General features: G+C 44.0%; 1 protein-coding gene across 1 annotated transcript in view; it reads left to right on the forward strand.

Moving 5' to 3' along the window:
• The window catches only part of DACH1 (dachshund family transcription factor 1), a 653381-nt gene that overhangs the window by 292774 nt on the left and 345937 nt on the right, over positions 1–14670 (forward strand). The gene's annotated exons all lie outside the window — the stretch shown is intronic.

Genomic DNA, 14670 nt, shown 5'->3' on the forward strand with positions numbered 1-14670 from the left:
AACATGGGTACTTATTGACTGCAAACTTCTAATTAGCAGCCCCTGCCAGTTGAACTTTCAGTTGCCGGTCCAAGAGGATGTATATGAGCAGCATCATTGTCAATGGGATTTAGTTGCAGGCCATTTTGGGCCACTTTTGCCAGGGCAAACAAACAAACAAATGAATAAAACAACCTCCAACAAAAATTGAGATTGCTAGCTAGATTTCAGCAGGACTTCGGTTGCCCACCAAGATTGGTCAAAAGTTGTAGAGTTATTCAGCAACTCATAATAAAATTATACAACACAATGGTAGGCACTTTTAATAAAACTACATGTAAGACACATCTTCTAGCATAGCTCCCCATCACCACCAAGTGTACCTTACATGGTCCTCCTCACCAGTTTAGTCTGAAAAGAAACCTGCACACGGAGTATTTTATGTGAAAGATCACTCAGACTTGTCAGTTCCCACTTCCTTTCTGAAATGGTACAGTCCTAGGAGAGCTCTGCCATGCATTTTCTTTCCCCTGAATATGCAGATCAGCTTTGAGAAACGCATTGATCCATTTCCAGCCTGTGTCTACCGCTTCATTGAAGTTAATGGGGCAGTTCATACTTCTGAGAGCTATTATTTCATACTTACAAAATAATAACTTCATTATAGCTTTGTGTTTTTATTCTTAACCATTGCTACTTTTATTCCTTATTATATGCAGAAGACAGAGTGGTCTCATGATGAGTTGAATAAGTATTGAAATACAGTATAACCATCCAATTTAATTTAATGATTTTTTTTAAAAAAAGAAAAGTCAGTAATGCACTATTTTACTTAATGCTGTTTTTATTTTACCTTCCTTCCCAGTTAAAGGCATTGGGTTGGATTGGATCCATCAGGAATGCTTGTGGTGGGAGCTGGTTAAATGGATCTTTCTCTTTCCCAAAGCAGCCTACTGTTTATCTCAAAACGACTTGTTGAATGTTGGCAGTTTTATGGAAAAACATCACAGAACAGGGCATCCCCCCCTTAAAGTTTTACTTCAATGGAAGAAGATTTTGCTTGATTCACCCTTGTCTGTGCAGTGCCCTGCTATGGTTGCCATCTCCCAGTTCCATTTCAAAAATAAGATTTTTCTGTCTCTTCTGATGTCATTGTGGTACTTTTTCTCCAAAGGGAACTTAAAAACCCAGCAGTATCATGACTGCAACATATTTCTAGGCCCCAAGTAGCTGGCAGGGGCTGTTTGTAACAACAGAACTATCCATGGTCCCTCTAAGAACTATCCATGTGTGTGCGTGTGTGTATATGTATATACTGTATATTACACACACAAATTAAAGATAAGCTCTGTTTCTCCTGATAAAACTCTCAGAGTGCAGTCCTATTCTAGGACTGCCAGGCTTCCTGCTATGATACAGTCTCCTATGCACCACTACATCATTGCTAGGGAAGACCCAGAAGTTCCATTGGGTAGCTCTAGGGTAACAGAGTACATGAGTACTTGACACTGGCGGATGGCTGTCCGACTCTAGTCGCGGTTCCGGAACCGCCAGTCTGGGTGGGTCATGCACCCCGCTGTTTTTCTCTTCCGCTCATGTCGTCGGTAGGATCGGCACCTGCGGGGCCGCTTCTGGGGGGTTTGTTGCTAGCTCTCCCCTGCTCTCCGCTTCCCCACTCGCTGTTGGCTCTTCCGGCAAGGTGCGGCGGCGCAGCTGGTCTATGTGCCTCCTTAGGATCTAACCCCCCCCCCTCGGACGAGACCTTGTAGGAGCGGGACCACCACCCTGCTACCCCAGAGTATGCACCCCTTGTATGTTGACAACTCGTCCCTGCGCGATGCGAATGCCCTGAATTCAGTGTCCAGTTTGCCCGTAGGCCACTCCCACCCAGTCCAAAACTTGTGCGAGTATACGGTCCTTGCCTGTGGCACGAGCCACCTCAGCGGCGTGGAGGGGCTGCTCGGGCAAAGACTCCAGAAGCATCACATGGTGGGCAGGGGTGGGATCTGGGTCCATCAAGGGAAGCGGCAGGTGGCTAAGGGCATCAGCGTGCCCCATGGCTTTGCCCGGGTGGTGCACCAGGGTGTATGTGTATGAGTTCAGAAACTGGTTCCACCTCAGGACGCGCTGTGACAAAATTTGCGGGGTCTGACGGTCTGGGGCGAGGAGGCCCAGGAGCGGCTTATGGTCCATGGCAATTGTGAAATGCCTACCATACAGGTAGTCGTTGAATTTGTGAACGCCCGCCACGATTGCCAAAGCCTCCTTGTCGATCTGAGCGTAGTTGCGCTTTGCGGGGGTCAGGGTTCTCGAATAGTAGGCCACAGGAACCTCCCTCCGGTCCAGGAGTTGGTGCCCCAGAACAGCGCCCACTCCATACAGGGAAGCATCACAAGCCAAAATCAGTGGCAGGGCCTCGTCAAAATGGTGGAGCACAGCATTGGAAACAAGGATGTCTTTGACTGCCTGAAAGGCGGCGCCCTGCTGCTTTCCCCAAACCCACGGGGCTTGTTTATCAAGCAGCCTGTGAAGGGGTTTCGCGATGGCCGCTTTGTGGGGCAAGAACGAATGATAAAAATTTAATAACCCCAAGAAACTCTGTAGCTCCGCCCTGCACGTGGGGGGGTGGGTTGGACTATCGCCTTGGTCTTGTCCTCCGTCAGGTGAATTCCCATGGCGTCTACCGCAAAGCCCAAGAACTCCACCCTCGGCACCCCTAGTGAACATTTTTCCTTCTTTACTTTTAGACCCGCCGCCTGGAAGCGGCAGAGTACCTCTCTCAGGCGGCTGCTGAACTTCTCCGCGTCTGGGGCTGCAATCAAAACGTCATCGAAAAATAGTTGCAATCTGGGGATCCCTTTAAGGAGAGAGTCCATTATGTTCTGAAAGATCCCCGGAGCTACACCAACCCCGAATTGCAGCTGCCGTACCCTGTGGGTCACAATGGTCTGAGCTTCTGCTGTCTTGGTGTCTACCAGAAGTTGCTGGTACGCTTGGGCCAGGTCCAGTTTCCCAAAAATCTTAGAGCCTGCTAAGGCCGCCAGGACGTGGTTGACCACCGGAACGGGGTAGGGATTGTCCTGGAGCACCTTATTTATAGTGTACTTGTAGTCAGCACATACCGCACATCCCCATTTGGCTTCACTGGCGTGACTAAGGGTGTTTCCCAGGCCGCATAGGACACTGGTTCTAGAATTCCCTGGGCCGTGAGTCGGTCCAGCTCTGCTTCTATTTTGGGTTTTAGAGCAAACAGAACTCGCCTGGCCTTCAGTCTGATTGGTCTAATGAGGGGATCGAGGGGTAAGCTGATGGGCGGCCCCTTGTAACTCCCCAGGGACCCATCAAAAACTTCGGGGAATTCCCGGCACACGTTCTCAAAGTTGGTCGTTTGTATCTGCTGCACCCCCACTAATTGAATACCTAGTGGTCGAAACCAGGCCAGTTCCAGTAATGTGGTGAGCTGGCGCTTTACCACTAGAATGTCTAGTGGTCCCCTGAAGCTCTGTCTCTAACCTGTACCGTGGCCTAACCCAAGATGTGTACGGGGTTTTTCTGAAAGTCCCGCAGTATAAAATCAGCCGGTCTCAATTGGAGCCGGCGACGGGGGCACAGTTTTCTTAGGGTCTCCTCCGAAATTATGGAGATGGAGGAGCCCGAGTCCACCTCCATTTGGATTATGACTGACAGTCTGACCTTGTCGGGGGCGGTGAGGGGCAAGTTCATTACCTGCAGGCTGGTCGATGCTGTCATGTCAGCATCGGTCGAATCATGGTGAGCGGTCTGGTGTCTGCGATTTGCCTTAGACCGGCAAATGTGGCCCACCTTCCCGCAGTTCCTGCAGTCCATGTTGCGATAGGGGCAGTCCCGTCTCTCGTGGGGGTCATCACAGCTGGCACACTTGCTGTTGGCCTGTCTCTCTGTTGCTCGTTGCCGCGTGGGGGCTCTCGGGCCCATTCCTTGTTGGCGGTGTAGCTGGAATGCCTCTTCATCCTCTAGGTCGCCAGGCGCCATCTCTTCCTGGTGGACTGCTTCTCCTCTCGGGTTGTTGTACACTTTGGTGGTTCTCTCGAACGCAGTTGCTTCGTTGAAAGCTTGTTGAAGGGTGAGCTCCTCCTTTGCAAAGAGCTTTTGCTGCAGCCTTTCATCTCAGAGGCCCTAGACGAATCAGTCTCTCAAGGCTTCCTCCCGCTTGTCAAAACCACAGTTCCCTGCAATCTGACGGAGAGCAGCCAGGTATACGGCAGCCATTTCTCCTGGCCCTTGATCTCTCTTGAGGAAGAGAAATCGGCGGGCGATGATGGAAGGCTGGGGCAAGAAATGCCCAGTGAGGAGTCTGACGATCTCCCCATACGTTCTCTCGGTGAGCTTCGCGGGGTCCAAGAGACCTTTGACGATCTCGAAGGTGGCCCCCCCGCAGACGCTCAGGAGTACGTCTCTCATGCAGCTGTCGTCTATAATCAGGTTTGCACGTAGGTAGCATTCGACCCGCTCCGTGTAGGTCTCCCACCTCTCGGGGTTGGCTGGGTCGAACTCAGCAAGGTGGCCTGTCATTACACTCGGGTTCGCCATGGCGGCGGGCGCTTCTGTCTCTTGCGGCTCCATGCCTTCCTCGTCTCCAGCCAGGTCATAGGCTTCCCGCTTGGGGAGTTACCTAGCTAGATCCCATCCTCGTCGCCAGTGTAATGTACTCAGTGACAAGACGTGTTGAAGGCAACATACTTTATTAGCTGGTACATCACAAGAGGGGGAAACGCGGGCCGGGTCCCGCTTTATATACAAAGCCCGGAACAACCCTCGGACTGGCCAGGTCCAATCCTAGCCAGTTAAACTTCCCGCCACAGATCTTAATTGGCAGAGTAGTTTCGTGCGCTACATCCAGTGATCAGGGACTTCCTCTGGTCACCTCTGTAGTGTTCGCTGTGCAGTACTTCCGGATTGCATAGCAAGACACAACATCCAGTGTGAGCCTATGGATTTAAATGGGTTCAGACTGGAGCAATTCTGCATAGGGCTGCACTATTCGTTTCTTTAAAATCTAATTTTCCATTCTGCTATTTTTTTTGATTGAACAGCAGAATGTTGACTTTGTATAATAACTTTTTATGATAACTCTGAAGTCTAGTTACAACTATCTGCAAGTATTTAATAATTCTTTGCAATCAGCATTGTTAATAAATGCTGTCTACTTTGTAAGTCCTCCAAGTGCTAGCAGTTTAGAAAATTATACATTATATTTATGTGCTGTGTTTGTAGTGGTTTAAGTTCAGCATCAATAGACCACATTGATGTTTTGGCTGCTGAGCAGGCCTAACACTAACCATGAATGCACATGTTTCTGAGCACACATCTACAAAATTAAGATAAATTTGTAGCTCTGTTTGCTGTATCTCATTTGCTTCCTTAATCTGCAACAAATTACTTACGTTTGTAACAGCCAAAGACATTTTTAGTTGTACCATGGTTTGGCCTCTTGAAGGCAAGCGTTTCCATTTACATTATCTAGAAAAACCAACAAACAACCCCTTCTTTGGCTTAGATTGCTTTTTACCTTGGTCGTTGTGTGTTTTTTGAGACCCTTAATGCAGGTTTGCCTGCTGTGTTTCATGGAGAAATGAAATTGGTTCCATGGCACATAAATGTTTTATGCAATATTCCATAGAGAACATTAAATAAAAATAAAGAAGGCTTGACCCCTGGCACCTACACCCATTTCTTATGTCAACTGGGGAGCCGCTGAAAGCTCTCTGTGCTTGTAACCCTTCTATCTAGCGGTGACCCTCCTTAACATTTAGCAGGTGACTCGATTAAACATAAATCAGGCATAAAATGCCCTGCATGAGGCAGCACACTGAATCAAGCAAATTATCAAAATGGCAAAACTCATTTTGCGCTGAGGGCAATGTAAGCTGCCAGGATTTATACATCAAAACTTCACTCAATGTAAGATTGATTTTTATTTTATTTTGTTTATTTTAATTCCCCGTAGCAAGCTGCGTTAGCCCTGTAAAATGCTGCCTGCATCATTAGGCTCCTAAGAAATGCTTTTTAGCAAGGGGATCTGAGCACCAGCTCGTGCCACAAACGCAATCCATCTCCAAGCTTGTATGCCCCAGTACTCTTGAAGCCAGTTCGAGCAGATCATTTTTCTTTGGGGTCTGCAGTTGCGTTGAAATACAAGCGTCTGTGACTGTATAGATTTTCTTTTTGTCTATCTGACTCTATCAAAAATAAGACCACCAAAGGAATAATGTAATAGAATCAAAGCCACTTGGAAGCAGCATCCCAGATATTTTCCAGTTCCAGTCGAGATGTTCAGATTAAAGCATATAAGCCCCGTCTTAGGGCTGGAATGAATCTTTATGTAAGATGATACATGTCTTCCTTTCACAGTTCTTTTTTAATGCTGCTTTAAAACATGTCAAAATAATCCCCAGCAGAGGAATCTAAAAGGAATGTCAGCTCTGTGGTTATGTAAATCGAATTGAGTGCTTTACGGCGGGTTTAAGATTTTTATAACTCCGAAGTTGTTAACAGCCAGCTGGTTTGTATCTGTTTTTTATGGTTATTCCTGTCATAGGCAGCCTCCACAATTTTTAATTATGTTTTATGGTATGTGTTTTCCCTCCTTTTGAATTCTCGCAAGCCACTCTTTGCTTCAGAAGATATCTTCCAGAGGGAAGGAAACAAGCAGTGGTTTGGGACTCCTTCATTAGAAACACCATTGTATAATTGCTTCAGGTGTTAGAAATGTGTGGCAGAGAGATCTGTGTAGCTGGCTACCTCTAGCCAGCAAGTTTCCAACACTCTATGGCTAAAGGCTGATATATTGGGATCATGGCACAGTTGCCTTTCACTTCTGGAACAGCTGATTTCCAAATCATATTGACTACAACATGTGAAATAGTATTATTATTAGCTTCACAGTTCAGTGAACTCCTTGCATTTGAGATCATATTCAAAAGATTTTTGAGTGCACTGTAGGGTTGAACTCACTGTTTCTTTTATCTAAGATGCTGCATTCATAATGTAATTAATATAATGAGAGTTCTGGAAAAGAATGGTGATCTTTTTTCCAAGCAGGGAGGTTGTAAAATTTGTCCTGAATTTTGATTTATCCTTTTTTTAACATCTAAAGTTAAAACATCTTTTTAAAAAATATATATTCCCAAGAAACATTCCTAAAAATACTGAATTTATATGTGTTTTGAGGTTTTAATATTTTTATTGCCGTGAGATTAATAGGAATATTTTTGCCACGCAAAGCACCCCCCCCCCCCATGTTTTGTCCCATTGTCAATATTTAGGACTTCAGCAAAATGGAATGGACAGCCCCCTTTAATGATACCCTTCTCCTGTAGAAATAACATATCTCATTTTTGGCATAGCACTGTGTTAAGTGCTGGAGTCTTAATCTATTTGCTTGAGATGTCACTAAATGAATTTTGTAAATTAGTTCTGCCAGATCAAGCAGCAAATACCTACCAGCAGCAGCTATGATCCTGCACTATGTATGAAATGTGTGTAGGTCATGTTATCTCTGAGGTTTAGCCATGCACAGTCATGTGCGAGGTTTACAGCCAATGTCATTTGAAGAAGGCATTTCCACAGAGCATAGCAGAAACAATATCAGCTTCTGCCTTATAGTCAAAGAATTGATTTGTGTAATCCAATTTCATTACTTTAACAGGCTAGAATCAATATAGGTATTATCATCAAACTTAATATCTACAGACGTTATGGCTCTAAACGGCTACTTGTATTACATTATATTATCATATTTAAGCACTTAACTGTTAAAGATTAGGGAATGTTTGTTTTCACCCACAGTTCCTTTGCTGTCTAAAAGTGTTTGGATTTAAAGAATAAAACATGTCCAATGTTGTTCTATAGAATCCAGGTCTGCAATCTTCAATCCATTGATCTGTGAGTAATTGAAGAGCAAGTCACTTGGACTTGTCCAGAATGAATGATTTGAGAGCTGAAGACCTTAGGTCAAATGTCCTGAGGTGACTTTGCCAAGTTGTTTCTTGGAAGTTTGTGGCTCAGTAAAGATGGATACATGGTTTATTTATGGGTAGAGATGAACCAAAAGTGACAAGCACATGGCTAACAATCTAATGCACAGCCAGTTCTACCAGTCAGTCCTTATCAAGACAATCTTGAAGGGAGATTCCCACATCCAGGAAAACAAAGCAAAACTTCTCTGTATTTTGGTGCTATGCACTGTGGGAACAAATGCATTCTATATAGTAATTTATATAAACACACAGGCTGAATTCAGAAGGCCAATTTGAGCCAACATAGGGATGGCCCCCAGGCAGATTAAAAAAGAAAGGTCAGAGAGGCACAGCTGCTGCCCGTCCCACTCCCGCACTCATCCCATCCTCTGATGTCTTGGAGATGGATCAAATAACCACCACTTGGGAAGTGGCAGCAAATTCTTCTGCCGCACTCCAGCCGTCTTTTCGGTCATCTGACCATGGGAGCATACAAGTGAGGTGGCTTGGCAGTGTGAACATGCCAGTCTGCTCTAGGTGCTCATTGGTATTCTTTTAAAAAAAACCTGCCCCCCCCAAAAAAAAACATGCGCTCATGTCCACTAAAAATATGGGGGGGGGGAGAAACCCAAACTGTGCTAATGGGGTGGCGTGCAACAACCATGTGAACATGCCAAAGTGCCCCCCGCATGATATACAGGCAAAAAAGAGGCACAATTATATTAAAATTCAATGGGAAGAGCTATACCATGGTACTACCTTAAAAAATTCTAATAAGTTCTGGGCCGTAGTCTCGGGTGCATTCCGGGCCGATGACCCATCTATGTCTGCCATTTCCTCTTATGTTTGGTTTTAGCACTTCTCAGTTCTGTTCCGTCAAGCTCTAACTTGTGCTGAACCATCTGATTTTCCTCTAGCCGATTTACCTGACTGGCCTCCTGTCCCTCCAGAGGAAATAAAAGAATTAATTATACAGCTGAAATTAGGAAAGGCTCCTGGCCTGGATTCCGTTTCCTCCAAAATCTTAAAATTAGACCCAGACTGGTGGGCTTCTCCCCTTGCATCTCTGTTTACAATTGTAGATCGAACTGGCATAATTCCCTTGGCGTGGTTGAATGCAGTAGTGGTCCCGCTATACAAAAAAGGTGATCACACTAATCCTGCCAATTACAGGCCAATCAGGAAAAAATTCTAGGCTCTGAACAGTTGGGCTTCTGCAAAGGAAAGACCATTTTAGACCACTGCATTACCCTATCCCATCTAGTCAACAAGTACACTGTGCATAATAACCAGAAATTATTTGTTGCTTTTTTAGATTTAAAAGGCGCATTTGATTCAGTTGACAGGGACCTCCTCTGGATTAAGCTAGATAAACTAAACATGGATAAAAGACTCCTTATGCTTATTAAGAGATTACACACTTCTACCACCTACCAGATCAAATGCTCATTAGCAGGCAACCTAACATCGAAGACTGCTGCCAATAAGGGTGTCAAACAGGGTTGCATTTTGGCTCCCTTTTTATTCAATCTCTTCCTTAATGACCTGGCTATTCAGTTGTCTGGTCCTGACTGCCATAGTCCAAAATTTGGTGCATTACATGTACCCTTGTTACTTTATGTTGATGATACGGTGCTGTTGTCATGCTCTAGAGTGGGCTTAAGACGTCTGTTGTCCTGTTGTGTTCTGTATTTTACAAGTAATAAGCTCCAGCTCAATTATGAGAAGTCCAAAATCTAAGTTTTCTCAAAAAAGTGGAAACTTTACAAATGGGTTATTGATGGTAAAGAGATAGAGCAAGTCAAGTATTTTAAATACTTAGGTGTTTATTTTCAATATAATGTGACTTGGTCTACCCATCGCAAGTATGCAGTGAAGATAGCTAACACCAATGCATCTGCCATAGCTCGCTTTTTTTATGGCAGAGGTAACCAATTTGTGCCAGCTGCCATAAAAATATTCAAAGCCAAAGCGATTTCACAACTTCTGTATGGCATCCCAATCTGGATTGGATTTTATGAAGGTGCTATCGAATGTGTCCAATCTAAATTCTTGCGTAAAATTCTGGGCATGCCAAAATGTGTCCCATATGCAGTTATGTGCTTAGAAACTGGCATGTCTTTAATGGTTACTAATGCAAGGCTCATGACCTTCAAATTCTGGCTACGCTTGCGCTACAACTCTGAACCGGGGAGCTATATCTCTCAAATGCTCTCTGAATTTGATTTGTCAAATTGGTCAGCACAAATTGAGAGAAAAATAAAAGCAATGGGTTTATCCCTAGAACTATTGTCCATACTGTCCTTCACCACCGCAGTCCATCAGATTAAAAACAGGTTACTAGATATTGAGCGCCAAGACCTATACAGTCTAGCTAAGAAAACTTGTTCCGCACTGAGTTTTGAGATCTCTCTTAGTACTGGGAAAATGGCCTCATATCTTCCTGTCTTGCAGGTGCCATAGCAGCATAAAGCTTTTTCCCTTGCCAGATGCAACGCCATGCCCTCTGCCATTCTTTATGGCAGATTTAACAAGACAGCCTACTCAGTCAGATACTGTCTCTGTAAGCAAAAATGTGTGGATTCAGTTACTCATATTCTTTTTAATTGTAATTTGTATACAGATCTTCATCACAAGTATTTACATCCTCTTTTAGTTAGCATGGTTGATTGTTCTGATGCACTTAAGGTCTATAATCTTTTGAACGATACTTCATCTAGTGTCACTGAGAAAGTGGCTCAGTTTCTTTATTCTGTTTTAAAGGCACGCCAGAGGGTCTCCTAGAAATAGTTTATGTTTATGCTTTTCCTGATGTATACGTATGCAATCATTCCATTTTATCTTTTTTTTTTAACCAATTTGCTCTGATACATATTTTATACCAATAAAGGCTAACTTGACTTGACTTGACTTGATATATAGGCACATTGCACGGGAGTGTCTGATCGGAATTTGGACACTCTAGTGTGGGATGGCACAGTTTGGGATGCCTCCGGTGCACTTTGGTGGACTTGTGTATTGTTGCAGTGTTGAAGGGAAAAGGGATGAGGTTTTAAAGCAAGACTTGGTTATAAATTCCGCTGGGAGAAGCGTCATTTTGTGGACACAAGTACACTTTGCTGCTGAGCCACCAAGCCTATGCAACCTTGATCAATTTATAGGACTGAGGAAATACTGACTAGGGACCTCAGAATTTTGGGTGACTACTACTGTAAATGGCGGCTTACCCCATGTCCAGGAAAAACAGAATGCTCCTGCTTCCATCTCAATAATAATCTTGCCAATTGTGATCTGAACGTCTACCTTAATGGCACCTGACTTACACACAACCATACACCTAAGTACTTTGGCATTAGGTCAGACAGGACCTTGAGCTGTAAACACCATTTTATCAATGTAGGCAGTGAAAATGCCCATGTGAAACAACATTCTCCAAAAATTATGTGGTGCAACTTGGGGTGCATCTGCTACAACACTTAGATGCTCAGCTTTGAGGTGAGTGTATAGTGGTGGATATGGTGCTTCCATGTGGCTCAACAGCCCCATGTCCACAAGTTTGATGCCCAACTCAATAACAACAATAAGAACCATCAGCGGAGTTATTAGACCCACTCCAACCCATTCGCTACCCACATTATGCCACGCCGCTCCCCTGCATCTCCAAAGACAAGATACTCTTCTTCATGAATATAGGAAGACAATTGAGTTGCCTATCCACAGAGACATGGCTGATGCAGGCCTATCCAGACTAAGATTCCAAGACTCAAAAGTAAGACCTGCACAAATCCTGTAATCACAAAATTTCAATATAGGGAATGAATGGTTGCGAAAATGGACGCAATCAGTTCCACCCGGTATCCATAACCTGATAAATACCAAGAGGCCTGCAGGAATTGACATGCAACGTGTAAAGTATGGAAGACGAAGAGGCATATGAGTATAGCATATGCAGTATAGCGTACAAAGAGGTTTTGGCAGTTGTGTGGACCTGTTGTTTAAATGGGGCAAAATACCAGGGCCTGAATGTGATTGTGGTGTAGTCCGCCAAACTGTTTTCCGCCTGTCACAGGAATCTGAGTATCATGCTTTCCAAGGAGATGTGATGGAGCTTTTTGAAGTCTCCCCAGCTGCAATTTAGTGGATTGAAAATGTAGAGGGATTGCCCAATTAGTCTGCATACATGTTATATCAACTTGGTTACATACTTTATATTATTATATGTTTCCTGTATGTAACTCTGCCATGTGATAAATCAACAAATTCCTTCCCTTCTCTTTATAACTGTTGACCACATATTTTTATGTGTTACCGAGATGTGCAGATAAACAGAGAGAAATGATTTTAAAATGAATTTGCTGATTAATCCTTCTCTGAACTTTCATCCCAAATACTTCAGTTTTAAATGCAAATTAGATGCATATACTATTGACTGCTTCCTTCTCTAGCCCTCTCATTCCACATTCTGTCACAGAGGTGTAAGATCCCTTGCAATGAATTAATTATATATTTGATGTTCAATAAATTAAAAATAAAATAATACCCAGGAAACTCCTGTTAGTTTCCCATGAATCCATGTTACTGGTAAACAACCATACATCTTTTGTAATGACAAAATAACTAGAACCAGATCCGTTAAAAATTAATCTCACAAAGCAAGCAAATTGTATCCCTTGATTCACCTTCACCATTTATAATTAAGAGTTGCACAGTATAGCTTTTTTTTTTTTAAAGTATAAGGTGGCTTCATATGTTTATAATCCCTGCCATAGGAATTTTGAATGCAGAGTTCTTTTGTCTGGCTTTCATATGAATGTATATCACTTACAGCATAGTCCTATGCAGTTTGACTCATTGGGACTAGAACAATGTAATTCTGCATAGGGTTGCTCTGTTAATTTATGTACCTTCAGTTATGGGGCTGCTGATGCCTTCTTGGCAGCTTAACGTATTATCAGTTCTAACTAGGAAAAAAAATAATTTGAAGTTATCTGAAGTGAGCCAGTTCTGCTTCTGGTTTTTGATCAGCAATGGCCGATTCACACACATGAGCATAACCTGTTCTGTGTATAGGTCACCCTTTAGCAACACCAGGTTCCTGAGCCCTTACGTGTGTCACTGCCAATGAAGTATTAGTCCATTGCCTCATTAAAGTAGATCAGGGGTGCCAACGGTAGCTCTCCAGATGTTTTTTGCCTACAACTCCCATCAGCCCCAGCCAGCATGGCCAATGACTGGAGCTGATGGGAGTTGTAGGCAAAAAACATCTGGAGAGCTACCGTTGGCACCCCTGAACTAGATAAAACAAAAAAGAGCTTACTCTCCATCAAGAGAGAGCCGTCATGGTGAGGGGCAGCTTTTATTCCAACTCCAAATTTATACCCAGAAGCCCATCTTAAAAATCTTTGACTCATCTATAAGGAAATAATGTATTATTTGGTTTAGTTCTGTGTCAAACATCCTACCCTGTACTACCCAAGGTAACTCACAAATTAAGATCCAGTAAAAACATCATGCTTTTAAATATATTTACATATTCTAAATACAAAATAATCCATTGCTGTCAAAAAGTCATTAAATCAATCAAAGGCCCGGGCCTTGAATACAGGAGGAGCTCACAGGAGCACAGCTCCTGAACCTTTCTGAGGGTTCCCCCTCCTCCTCCCCACCTCCCTTGTCCATTGAATAGTAGGTGCAGCTGCATAACAATCCCTGGATTACAAGAGCAGCCAGCTAGCCAGTCACCAGGAGCTTTGCCACACCCCCAGCAGCCCTCATTAATCCCTGGAGAAGCCCACACCACCCTTTCTCCATTTTTATGTGATTTTGGATGGTAGGTGGCTTGCTGACCATTTGACTGTGGGGGGGGGCAGCCAAGGATAGCCCCAGGTGAGCAAGGCCTGCTTGGGCTGGCTAGATCTCTAGCCAGCCCAAGCAGGCCTCACTCGCCCGGAGGTCTCCTTTCTTGCATCGGGTTGCTGTTGGCTGATAGGGGTAGCAGCATATGGTAATGAGTTATGCTAATGAGCTCCACCACCTATTTTTCTACAAAATGACCCCTGCAAAGGCCTTCCAAATTCAACGTGGGGGGGGGGGGAGAATCAGTATTCCCTGGAAACCCTAAGACAACAGTGCTGGCTTTACTTCTTGGGGCAGGGAGTTCCTAAACCTAAAGGTGGCAGGTGAGAGCGCCCCCTCAATACCCTTCCAACCACCATACAATGCAGTTGTTGTAACAAACCCTTGCAAGAGCTCAGGTAAGTTGTTAAGGGAAAAGACAGCTCTTCTTGATATAAAGTTTATGAAGAATGAAGCGGCACATCTGAGAAACTGTCCTTTAGCTAATCATCAGACATGGTTCTCAACTCTTTGGCTGCCTTCTCTTTCTGTCTTCTTTAGAAGTGATGAGAAGAAAGAGTCCTTTGAGAGAGCTATGCCTTTTCACATGTGCCTTTATTGTAAATTAATGGGGTGGGTTCTTATTGAGCTAGTCAAGTTCTGACTGGGCACATAAAATTGCATTTTTGTCCCTTTATCAGAGAATCAGTGAAACAAATTTGCTATCCCTCCCAAGTGCCCTCTGAAGTTGTGTTTGCCCTCCAACTCCATGTGCAACTCTAAATCACCTTGAAAACTCTATTGGAGGAGCAGTAACCAAAGCACCAGAGAACTGCATGTCTCCCCCCCCCCTCTACAC

This window comes from Heteronotia binoei, chromosome 3 (assembly GCF_032191835.1).
Source record: "Heteronotia binoei isolate CCM8104 ecotype False Entrance Well chromosome 3, APGP_CSIRO_Hbin_v1, whole genome shotgun sequence".
In the NCBI taxonomy this organism is placed as follows: Eukaryota; Metazoa; Chordata; class Lepidosauria; order Squamata; family Gekkonidae; genus Heteronotia; species Heteronotia binoei.